Raw genomic sequence first — 13,312 nt, forward strand, 5'->3', positions numbered from 1 at the left:
CTATTTTCCTCCGAATATTAAAAGTTTGTGATTGACTATTATTGGAATCAGAAAGATGAGAAATATCGTTGAAACCAAGAGGATCAAAAATCAAATTATTTTCTGCAAATGCATTATTATCCCTTAGTGCATCTTGATTGATACTAATATCCATAACTAAGAAAAAATAAAAATTATCGATACTAATATCCATAACTATGAAAAAAATTACAAATAAGACATCATTTAATAAAATTGATTGGTACTATCATCTTTCTAATAACAAAGTTTAGTTATCAACAACCCAATAACAAGAATAATGAATTAAGATCAACAATGTGAACTAAGATCAGAACAACAACAATAAGATCAAGATCAAGAACTATAAACCACAACAAATATTTTTTTTTATCAAATTAACAAGTTATTAAAAGATTAAGAACAACACAACAATCTAGCAATCACAAGGTTAAGAACAACACCACAACAATAATTTATCAAAATTAACAAGTTAATAAGATCAAAAACATAAACAGAAAATCATAATAATAAGAAGAATAATTAAAGTTTTAAAATACAACAAACCAATAATAAAACAAGAACATTCACTCTAAAGTTCAGATTAGAAATCGTAAAAACCGCATCACTAAACTGGAGAATGAGGTGGGAGAGTGCAGTTTAGACGCAGTAGGTATTGCAAAGATTGCTCAATCATATTTTGTGAACCTATTCAATTCATCTAAACCTATGGATCCGACTGCTGTACTTAAGGATATGCCAATTAAAATTGATGACGGTATTAACAGAAGATTGACAAGAACAATCTTAGAAGATGAGGTAAAAAAGACTATTTTTTCTATCAATCCTTTTTCTACGGCAGGTGAGGATGGTTTTATTGTAAAATTTTTCAATTCTTCTGTGATGTGATTAAGATAGATGTTATTATAGTTGTTATTGGTTTTTTCTTGGGTGGGGGAGATGACATATGTTAAGGGCCTTTAATCACACTCATATCTGTTCTTAAAGTTTCTAATGATGAGTTTGAAAAACTCCAAATTAAATTGATGATGATCAAACATTATTAACATAATTAATTACAAAATTATTAATTGAAATTTTAATTCATATTTGCTAATTAATAATTTTGTTACTTGCAGATTTTATAATTGGGCCGAAAGAAAGAAAAATTAGCAAGCCCAATATGAAGTCTAAAGTTCAGCCTTGTGCAAAAATGTTTAAGTTGTTATGGCTGAAGCAATATTTTGTTAATTGGGCCAGAATTATGTTGAACAAGCCCAAAATAATTTCTGCCCCAAGACCATTAAGGCTTGGTCCGAAAATTTGAAGAAGAGAGAAAGCAAATCATGCATGCTTAATTCGGTTACCTCACATGCTCACTTTTGGTGGAATTCAAATGTGATTAAATAGAGTTAATGTCTGCCTTGGTAACTGGAAAGAGAAAGTTTGAAATTGATTTGATTGCTTTTATTGCTTCACACGTTACTAAGCAAGGGAAGTGGAAAACTAATTCATTTTTAATTTTATTCTTCATTCACATTGAAAGATTTCTCTCAAACTTTCGGTCACTTCACAGAGAAAATATGGAAACTAAAGCAAGCTATCAGAAAGAAGAAGAAGCTAGTAGCAAGGCCATTGTGATGATGGCATCAAGAAAAAGAAAATCTGAAGTATGGTGTGACTAAAATTTTTGCCACAAAGGTAAGATGTGGTGAAGTGATTTCAAGCTCTCCATACCAAAAATGGTGAAGATCCAATTCGATCAGAGGAAGAAGATCCCTTGGAAGCATGGCTCGTCTCTACCTTTGCTCAACCACTACAGGAGGTAGCTAGTGTAGCTACGTGGAGGATGAGGCAGAGGATAAGGGCAGGAGGAGCTGTCAAGCATCAAGAACTCATCAAGGGCTAGGAATCCATCCTCGAGAGCAAGTCAAGATGGAAGGCCCGGATTGATGATGCTTGGTGTGAAGGGAAGACACAGAGGTAATTGCATGTTAGATTTTACATTCGGTTTCCTCTCCTCTCTCTCTAGCGGAACCGGTTTTTGGTTTGAAGAAGAAGAAGATTAGCTTGGTTCAACAGTTCAATCTTAGAGGCTTCCCCTTCTATAAATAAGGGAGAACAGCCAGGGTTTGAGGTAAGGAGAGTAAACACAGAGTTCTCATAGCTACCTAAGCTAACAGAAGTTCTTCTCCTTCAATGTTCTTCATTTTGTAATTTTTCTGTTTAGTTTTGTCTGTCTTGAGTCTCATGGAAAAAGGCAAACAGTGAGGTTTGTAAGAAAAATCCAGAGTATATAGAATTAAAAGAAAAAGCCATATATATCCTAGAGGTCTTTTGTACATCTGTGTTGTGTTTCATGATTCTGTGGGAATTTCCTTGCAATTTGGGTTAGCACTTAGCAGTTGAAAGCTTGGTAGGTGACCAAGTCAAGTTCAGGATTAGGGTTAGATTCTGGACTTGTCCCGGATAGGAAGGGTAGTTCCTAGGGAGAATTGGTGTATGTAATCATGATGATTATAGTGAAATTCCATCATTATTGTGATGGAGACTGGATGTAGGCTGCATTGCACTTGGCAGCTGAACCAGGATACTTCGTGGTGTGATTCTCCCTCTCTATTCTACTCCATTTCTGTTTCTGCTGCATAGAAGATAAAACTGAAAAATATCTCTTGCTTGGTTACGAGATAAAAAAGAAAAAGTCTCGTGGCTAGATACGAGACAAAAAGCAAAAAGTTTCCAAAAGTTATTTCAAAGGCCAGCAAGTGTTAATAAGCAAAAAGGGGACTAAGATTCAACCCCCTTCTCTTAGCCACTGATAACCATCACCTAACATTAGCAGCATGAAACAAATCTGGTCAATTAGTCTTAATAGTGTTGTCTACAAGATCAACTCAAAAATCCTGGTTCATAGATTGCAGAACGCTGTGGATAAAGTCATCAGTGGAAATCAGAGTGCGTTTATTAAGGGCAGGCTAATCAGTTATAATGTTCTTATTGCGCACAAATTTATGCACTTCCTTAAAAACAAGAGGTTTGGAGGGCATGATTTAACGCTTAAATTGGATATGAGTAAGGCATATGACAAAGTTGAATGGAATTTTCTGTGGACTATCCTAGAGAAAATGGGTTTCTGTCGAAAATAGGTGTACTGGCTAAAGGAGTGTGTGATGACGGTCTCGTATTCTGTTATTGTGAAAGGTCAACCTCATGGCGATTTTAGACCATATTGTAGGGGTTGCACCAAGGCAATCCCCTCTCTCCCTATCTCTTTTTTTTTTTGCAGAGGGTCTCTCCTATCTACTCCACAGAGGAGAACAAAGACACAAAATTGTTGGACTGAGACTAAATCGCAGATGTCCTACTATTAATCACTTATTTTTTGCAGATGATTCTATTTTATTTAGTAGAGCTTCTGAGGAAGACTGTCATAATTTAATGAATGTTCTAAACACCTACTCACTAATTAGTGGTCAAGTCATCAACTTAGATAAATCTCCGATGTTTTTTAGTCACAACTCTCTGGCAGAGATAATGGATCATTTGGCTGCAATCCTTCTGGTGCCTTATGTAGGAAATCAAGACAAGTATCTAGGTTTTCCGTTGATGATTCACAGGTCTAAGAAAGCTACATTTACCTATATTAAAGACAAAGTTTCTAATAAGCTTCAATAGTGGAAACGGTCTCTATTATCAGCGAGTGGGTGAGAGGTACTTATCAAAGCAATGGCAATGACAATACCTATTTATACACTCAGCTATTTCAAGCTTCAAGAGACCCTCATGAAAGAAATTCACAAAATAATCATGCAGTTTTGGTGAGGCCAATGGGATGTGAAGAGAAGAATACAATGGGTAAGATGGAACATAGTATGCAGACCAAAGAACTGAGGATGTCTGAACTTTAAAGATCTCAGAGCCTTCAATTTAACTATGTTAGGAAAGCAAGGTTGGTGGCTACAAACAAGAACAAACTCGCTAGTGCACCAAATATACAAAAGAAAATATTTTACGTATTCTGATTTTTTAAGAGCAGAGATTGGGAAAAATCTCTCTTGGGGATGGAAGAGCTTATTAGAAGGCAGGAAGGTGGTTAAAAAAGGAGTTAAATGGAGGATTGGGGATGGACATTTCGTGCGTATCATAGAATACTCATGGATTAAAAATTTTCCACCCTTAGCTACTCAGATATTACCTAACAGTGACTCTCAATTAATTTTGGTTAACCAGCTCCAAAACCCAAAATAGACAATGAAATCATCAACTTATCACAAAACAGTTCAGTCTTAGTCCAGACATTATCCAAGAAATTTTGCAAATAGAAATTGTTGAAGGAGATGACTCAGTTAGCTGGTCACAAGAAAAGAAAGATAGCTACATTGTTGCTTTAGGTTATACACTAGCTCATCAATTTTACTGTCCGCCTCTTTCTCTATGTGTATTTTAAAATTTTAAAAATTAAAGTATAAATTTTAAAAATCTTAGAGACTGATTTGGATAATTACCAAGGTTTTGGAAACCGGTCCTTTGACCGGTTCGATTGACCTATAAAGTCGTCTTGCCAAAAACGATAAAAAATCAATCGAATCGACAATTAACCGGTGAACTGATCCATATTTTCGAAGGTCCGATTCAATTTTCCTCCATCCTAATTGGCGCCGTTTTTAAAAAAAAAAAATCAAAACCTAGGAGAACACCCACCCCACCCCTTCTCTCTCTCTGTGTGTGTCTCTCTCTCTCTCTCCCAATATCGAAGGCAAGAATCTCTTTTCTTTGAAGAACAGCTACCATCCACCATCCACCATCCCACAGAGCTCAAATTCATCGCCCAACGCCCCAACCCTCATTTCCCTTCTCTCTCTCTGTCGCCCTCTCTATTGGAGCTCTCTCTTTCGCTGCTCCTAGCGGTGGGTCGTCGCCGCTTCTTCGCTTCTCGCAGTGGGTCGTCGCCATTTCTTCCCTCCTCACCGTGTGATAAAATTGTGATCTGATTCTGATTTTATTGAAGAAAATAAGATTGAAGTGGAAGAAGACTCAGAGAAAGTGAATTTGTCATATGAACAAATACAAAACCTAAAATTGAAAGAAAGAGCACAGAGTACATTAGAGTACATATTGTTATCCACTATTTATAGCTATTAGAAAATTAACCTTACGAAAACCTAACTCAATATGGTAAATAAATTAACTATGGTTATGAGGTAATTACTATTGCTAGCTTTAACCTCTAACCAAAATAAACTTTTCTATCATTATAACTAAAGTTACAAAAATGAATACTATCAAAAAATTATTTAACCATAATCAGTTACAGCTTGCTTTTATGAGCCATTAGATACCAGCTTAATATCATCTCTAACATCCTCCCTCATGTTGAAACTGAATGAATTAGTTGCAAGTTCAGCAACATTATAATCATCCTCCCTTGAATTAAGACTTATTGAAACCTTTAACCTCTTATCATCCACAGAATATCCTCCCACAAGTGGGGCGTGTAAGTCAAGCATGCCCAACTTGAAAAGTAAAGGTTCAAAGACACCTGGTGATAACGCTTTAGTAAGTAAATCATCCGTTTGATGAGCTGATTTAATAGGTAGCAATTTCAGCACCCTTGTTTGAGACTTTTCACGAACAATGTGACAATCTAATTCAATGTGCTTGGTTCTTTCGTGAAAGACCAGATTAGCTGCAATATACAGCGCATATTGATTGTCACAATAGAGATTGATTGGTTGAGGATGAGATACATGGTAGTCATTAAGAAGATAAAGAAGCCATTGACCTTCCCGAGTTGCTTGTGCCATGGCACGATATTCAGCTTCTGAGAAAGAACATGCTACAGTTGTTTTCTTCTTACTCTTCCAAGACACTAATGAAAAACCTAGGAAAAAACAATACCCAGTTATTGATCGACGAGTATTAGAACAAATTGCCCAATCCGAATCAACATAACCAGTCAATTTGAGATCATTATTTGAAGAGAAGAAAAGACCTTTAGAAGGAGATTTCTTGATGTATCGAAGAACGTGTAGTGCTGCCTTGTAATGCTCATCAGTTGCACAATCCAAAAATTGGCTGAGCTTCCCAACATCAAAAGTAATGTCCAAACAAGTATTGGTGAGATACAGGAGTCGTCTGAGTAGTCTTCTATATTGTAATGGATCTGGCAATCTTATGCCACTCTCCTTAGAAAGTTTCCCATTATACAGCATAGGAACTGAAGCAGGTTTAGCTTTCAACATACCATATTCCTCAAGCAAATCAAGAGTGTACTTACATTAATACAAAGCAATTCCTTTGAAACTACGAGCAACTTCCATTCCAAGAAAATATTTCAATCGGCCTAAGTCCTTAATACTAAATTCAGCATCAAGAGCCCTTTCAAATAGCTTCGATTTCAAGCTTAGTGTGCTTGATGAACAGAGAATGATCATGAGGAGACTTGATAAAACCATGTTGTTGAAAAAAACCAATTAATCTTAAATTTCATTGACGGCTTGCCTGTTTCAAGCCATATAAAGAACGATTCAACTTACAAATAGCATCATTTGGAACATCGAGACCTTGGGGAGGTTTCATATAAACCTCTTCTTGCAACTCACCATGCAAGACTGTTGTATTAACGTCTAATTAGTGAAGTCTCCAGCCATGGACAGCAGCAAGAGTAAGAATAAGTCGTAAAGTGGTAATTTTTACAACCGGACTAAATGTATCAAAGTTAAAGGTTGTAGAAGGCTTAGAGAAAGGGGGTTGAATCTATGACCTTTTTTACTTTAATTAAATAACCCATTAAAATAAACTTTCAGTCTGAATCTGTTTGAACTCAGCAGCAAAAAATTTATGAGACAATTTCATTTTGTCTCATGAATATCAGAAAACAGAATAGAGCAGGGAAGAGAGAAGCTGACACCATCATGTATCCTGGTTCAGTTACCTTGTGCAATGCAACCTATATCCAGTCTCCACCACAACAGTGGTGGAATTTCCACTATAGTTAAAATATTATATACACCAATTCTATAGGATCGACACAATCCTTTCACTCTCAAGTTCTAACCTAACTTGAATTGGTTATACTAATACCTAACACTTCACTCTTAGCGCTCACCCAACTAAGAAAGGGGTACCTCACAAGTACAAGATACAAGACATAGAATCAACCTAAAAAAATCTGAAATCACTCTAGGCTTTTCACTCAAGTGTTTCTCTCTGTCTCTTTCCACTCTTAGGCTTTTACTTGAGCTCTCTCATTCTACCTTTTACCTCAAGAAATTACATAAAGATAAACATTGAAAAGAAAATTACAATCTGTAAAACATGAAGGAGATTAATGCTTCAACAGCCTTTTTGCTATGTGATGAACCAGATTTGCTTGCCTCTGATTTAGTTCCTCATTCTGGCGGAATGCTCCTTTGACTAGGAAGCACTATCCAAGTTGATGAACTTCTTTAGAGAACTCTTCTCAGAACATAAACCTCAAAACACTGGTTCTCTCTCCTTGCTTCAGCAGAAACAAAATTTTTCTTTTTGTATCACCTTGCATGTTGCTGAGTTGCTCTCTTCCAAGTTAACTCTTTGAGCTTTGTGCTTCACCAACTTACTTTTTCACTTTCTTCCATTAATCCTCAAATTAAGAACTTTGGTTCTGACCTTCTTTCTTGACCGAAACCCTCAGGACAGCAAAGAAAAATGTTTTCAATGGTAAACCTAGATCTGAATCCTTGAGATACTACTCAGTCCCCAAGAAATAATCTTGGCCTTTACTTCACATAAGTGTTTATCAGAGATCACCTTTTCCATGTATCCCAAATTGGATTGGCAGAAAGTTGGAGATGAAGAGAAGAAAATAAAATGCATGTAGAATAAAATGAATCACCTTTAGCTTCTGACTTACTTGATATGGTTTGATGTGGGTGATTAGACCTCAACCTTTTTGCTTAACCCTTCTCTTTCTTTCTTCTTTGGTAAATGCTTAGGAACGAAGCTCTCTCTCTTTCTTCTCTGAGTTTTGACCAAAGAGAAAAAGTGGGCGTTGCTTTGGAGGCAACACTTTGGAGAGAACAGCTTGAGAGGAATGCCTTAGGTTTGGATCATATTCACTTACCATTCAACCCATTTGATTTCTTTGTTATTTGCAATTGGGTTTGTTTGAACTTGTTGCCCACATACATAGATTCAGCTTGTTCTATATTGGGCTGCTGCAACAATGAATTTTAGCCTGCAACACTTAACAGAAATAATCAGCACTAATTGGGTAATTAGTCTAATAAAATAATATTTGTCATCATCAATTAATTTAGTTAATTTTTTAACTCAACAATCTCCCCCTTGATGACAAACATAATTGTAGCATTTAATCAAAAGGATTTAGAATTGGATAGAGTTAAGAGACTTCCCTTTGATTTTTGTCATTTGCTTTTGTGTTGCTCCCCCTAAATTTGTACTCTTTTCTTTCCTGTATGCATATTTTTATTGGAAGAATAACAATTTGACTATACACAACCTGTTGTGAATGAATCAAACAACAATATTTTTGAAAAGTTTGACATCTGAATGTCCATCTCAAAGCCAAAATAACTAATCTTTAGTTCATAAATTTTCAACATTCAACAAATAGAGTATTAAGTCTAACAATGGCAAAACAACAATAATCAATTCAAGTTCAGATGTGCAAAACTAAGCAAGACATAGAAGCTTATCATGTAAGGCAGATTCATAAACTGAAATTCACTTTCAGAATTCATATGACAGCACATTCAAAATTCACATGACAGCAGCTAAATTTAAAAATATCATAGTAGCAGCAATCAAAATCCACAATAAAAATTCATAAATTCATGCTACTACTCCCCTTTTGTCATCAAGGGTGCAAAATAGTCAAGATCAAGTAAAAACCGCATCTTAAAACCTGCAAGAAAGTGTTAATGCATAGTCTAAATAGCAAATTAATTGAAAGTAAATGTAGCAGTAGTTAAAATATTACAGTCATCTGAAATAAATAGAAAGTAGTTCAAAAGTAACAAGAGAAACAATTTCATGAGACAAAAGTGAAAACAGCGCAGCAGCGACATGAGACAAATCTAGGCATCTGAACCATTGTCCTCAGAATCAGCTTCCTCTTCAGCATCAATGGCAGCATCCTCATCTTGTTGGAGATTATCAATGAACTTGAGGAAAACAGCCACTCGATCTCTTGATTTTCGGAGGAAGTTCTCATGCTTGCTTGCTAGCTTCCTTTGTTCCTTACTCCTGGAAATCATATGATTGGATTGGGAGACAAACTCTTAGACCACATCTTTAACAACATTAAACAGAGCAGATTTTTGTCCAGTGGAGATGGAGGTACCCTCGGTGGAAGGAGGAGGAGAATCCTCAGGAATGAACTCATCATCTTCATCATTTAGAACCACCCTTTCAAAGAGAGTAGGTCCCTTATGCTGTTTTACTGAACCACCTCCCTTTAGATAAGAGTGTCTATTCTCATATGACTCATTAGACAAATCAACACCAAAATGTTCAAAAATGCAAATTAAGAACATGCCATAAGAAAGAGCTTTATCTTTCTCACTTCTAACAGAATCAAACATGTATCTTACCATCAAATAAGCAAAAGAGATTTCTGTTTTAGTGAGAAGGGCATACAAAACAAGAGTGTCAGTGTAAGATACCCTTTGATATGAACCACTCTGAGGAAGGATGATATGATTAAAAATACGGTGCAACTGAGCACGTTCATAACCCAGGGCTTTGTGAGTAGGGGTGATGCCATCAATCAGAGAAATATGTTCACAAATATGAGCGAGAGCATCATTGAAAGAGATACCAACTACTTCATCCCACTTACCAGAGGTATATGCACAATCCCCAACATTAGTGTATTTCAATGAATCACTGATTGTTTCATTGTTTAACACAATGTCTCGGCTTTTGACATAAGAATAAATTTTGCCCTCATGATAAGTCATGTTAGCATAAAACTCTTTGACCAAAAGTGGGTAAACAAGCTTTTTGATGTTAAAGAGATGATTCTAGTCCAGAAATTCTAAATTTTCAACAAAAAAAAAACTTTTCTTTTTCAGATTTGGTAAATCAGCTACAAAAGAGGGACACAGGATACAGTACTTAACAACCCCTTCATAAAAATCATTATTCATGGTAGATTTAAATCTGTAAGGGTTATAGTTTGAGTGGGAGGTCATGAAGTGTGATTTTTGTGCAAAGGGATCAATGTCTGGTTCTCTAACAGATTTAAGAGGGATACGAGGTTTACCTCTCTGAGAACGAGTGGAACAGACCTTGTCTTAGGTTGAGTGGGCTCAGAGATAGGTTCGGCAGCAGCTGGCCGTTTCCCTTTCGAGGTACTTGGCTTCGATGAACTAGGTTTTGAAGGAGGTTCTTAGGCATCTGCTTGGCTGAGGGTGGAAACCTAGAGAGGTTCTTAGTGCGAGCCATGGGATCAAAACTGTTTAAACTTGTTGTTTCACTAAGGGTATATGGTAACCGTTTCTGCTTAGCACAATGGCAAAAATCACATGGTTTAGAGCAAGTAGATACAGGAAACTGCACACAAGGATATATTTGTTTGATAATATCAAATTCGCTTTAGGGTACATGACCCAATCTAAAATGCCATAAATTCTCAATAGAAAAATTTGAAGTTTCTGTAATCAAATTTGCTGTCCTAAGATTAGAAGAAAGTAAAATCTTGTCATTATGACTTTGCATGTCTAGAATCCTAGTACTCCTATTATATGTTGTATTTTCCATGTTGTCTTTATGTGCTAACTCTAATGCAGGAAAATCTAGCATGTATAATCCATGCTTTGCTCTAGTTGTCCAATCATCTTCAAAGAGGTCCAATTATATATCTCACAAAGTTTGTTATTAAAAACACATTTGCAATGCAGGCCTTTTGTAAGTTTGGAAATAGATAAAAGATTGAAGTTAAAACTTGGTATGTACAGCACATCCGTGAGATTGAATGTAGCTGAAAATATCACAGTTCCACTTATAGTTACAGTTGTGTGTGTTCTATTTGATAATTTTACCAGAATTAGTCTAATATGTCTAAAATTTGTAAAAAATGCAATGAGTGTGATACATGATCAATAGCTCCTGTATCAAGCACCCAAGAATTTGAGAAAAAACTTTTTACTGACAAAAATCGTGCAATATGAGAGCTCATGTAAAGTTTATAAATCTCTACAGGTATACCTCCACTCCATGCATTTGATTGACTGACATCTCTCACATTTGCTCCTTGAAAAAACTATGCACACTCCTACCGAAGAAAGGTAAACAGTGCATCTCTCAAATTCTGATGGAATTAGGATTGACCATCAGCTTCCTTGTCCTACTTGACATTGTGGGTGCGGCTCTCTTCAATTCCAGCAGCAATATGATTAGCCATAACTCCGTTGCTAGTCTCTTGTGGCCATTTCTGCCTTTGTAGATAAGGTAGAAATCCATGTTTGTGGTAACAAGTATCCACAAGATACCCTGCCTTGTAACAATAAGAACAGGTCTTAGGTGCTGAATTCCTTCCACATCTACTTCCACGAGTTCCTCGTCCTCTTTCTCTAGAAACATTGCTTGGATTATTGTTGAAATTATGAACTAAATTGCCCAAAGTTGGGTGTAGGAAGTAAACACTTGCTAGATCTGCAAGTAAATTGGTACTCAATTGTGGCTGCAAACTTGATAGTTGGCTTATAATGCGAGCTAGATTTCGAAGCTGAAAGCTCTCATGTGAGCCGTCCCTCGACATTAGGTCAGAAGGAGTATTGGCCATTGATGCTAATTCAATGCTCTATTTGTATTAAAAAACTTCACCTCTTTCACGATCCTCCACGCTTACCGCACCATGATAAAATCGTGATCTGGATCTGATTTTATTGAAGAAAATAAGATTGAAATGAAGAAGAAGACTCAGAGAAAGTGAATTTGTCATATGAACAAATATAAAACCTAAAATTGAAAGAAAGACCACAGAGTACATTAGAGTACATGTTGTTATCCACTATTTATAGCTATTAAAAAATTAACCTTACTAAAACCTAACTCAATATGGTAAATAAATTAACTATGGTTATGAGGTAATTACTATTGCTAGCTTTAACCTCTAACCAAAACAAACTTTTCTATCATTCTAACTAAGTTACAAAAATGAATACTATCAAAAAATTATTCAACCATAATCAGTTACAGCTTACTTTTGTGAGCCATTAGATACCAAATTAATATCATCTCCAACACTGTGCCTCATTTCTACTTTTTTGCTCCCTGGTAGTCTTGTTATCGATCTCTGTTCCGCACTGTGTATCACCGTCGTTGCTTCTCTTCTTCGCGTGGTGTCTCGTAGTCGTTGATTTTCTGCCCTTCGTCGTGTCTAAACCTCACTCACTTTTACATTTTATCTCCATGGCCAATATTTTTAAATTTTCAACCCTCTCAAGTCTCAAGTCTCAAGTCTCAAGTCTCAAGTCTCAAGTATCAAGTCTCAATCTCTAACTCTCTCTAAGTATATCTCTGTGATTCTATCCCTCTGAAATTTGAAATTTATTCTAAATATGCATATGATGTATTATTGATGATTCTGCAGAATTTTGAGATATTAATTTTTTGAATTTTTATTTGAATTCAGTGTGTTGATATTGAGTTATAAATTCAATTGTTTAATTTATTAATTTTGCTGAGATTGAATCTTAAATCCAATCTGTTGTACTTATTGTTTTGTTAAATTTTTTTGTTTGACTGTTATTGATTCAAAATAAAAATATTACCACAATTCTATATTAGATTTACTATATAGCTTCATATGATTTTGTTGAATTATGTTTATGATTTTTATGTTGGATGCATTTTTTGGATATTTTAGATGAGTGACTTGATTGGCTTGCAAAAATTTATATATACAGAATTGATCTTTTAATAATTTTATTTTATATTTAATTAAATAGATTTAATTACGATTTAATTCTGATTAGACTATTGAATCTCGCAACGTTGATAATTACTCTTTATTCTTTTTTTGTTTTTTAACCCCTCCGCCAAAGGAGAGTTAATACTCAAATTGGCCCCTAAAATTTGACCCTCGACATAATTTATCCCTCAAGGTTTCAATTGACTCTAATTGTACCATGAAATTTTGACACGCGCCTCAAATTGGCCCTTATATCGTTTTCCGTCACCGGAGAGCTGACTTGGTAATTTTAAATGACACCTGGCAGTCTCAAAATGACGCCGTTTTACTGTTGGCACCGAAATCCTTAGAAACGACGTCGTTGACATGAGAAAATGGGTTAAATGAAATCCA

This window comes from Arachis hypogaea, chromosome 20 (assembly GCF_003086295.3).
Source record: "Arachis hypogaea cultivar Tifrunner chromosome 20, arahy.Tifrunner.gnm2.J5K5, whole genome shotgun sequence".
Classification (NCBI taxonomy): domain Eukaryota; kingdom Viridiplantae; phylum Streptophyta; class Magnoliopsida; order Fabales; family Fabaceae; genus Arachis; species Arachis hypogaea.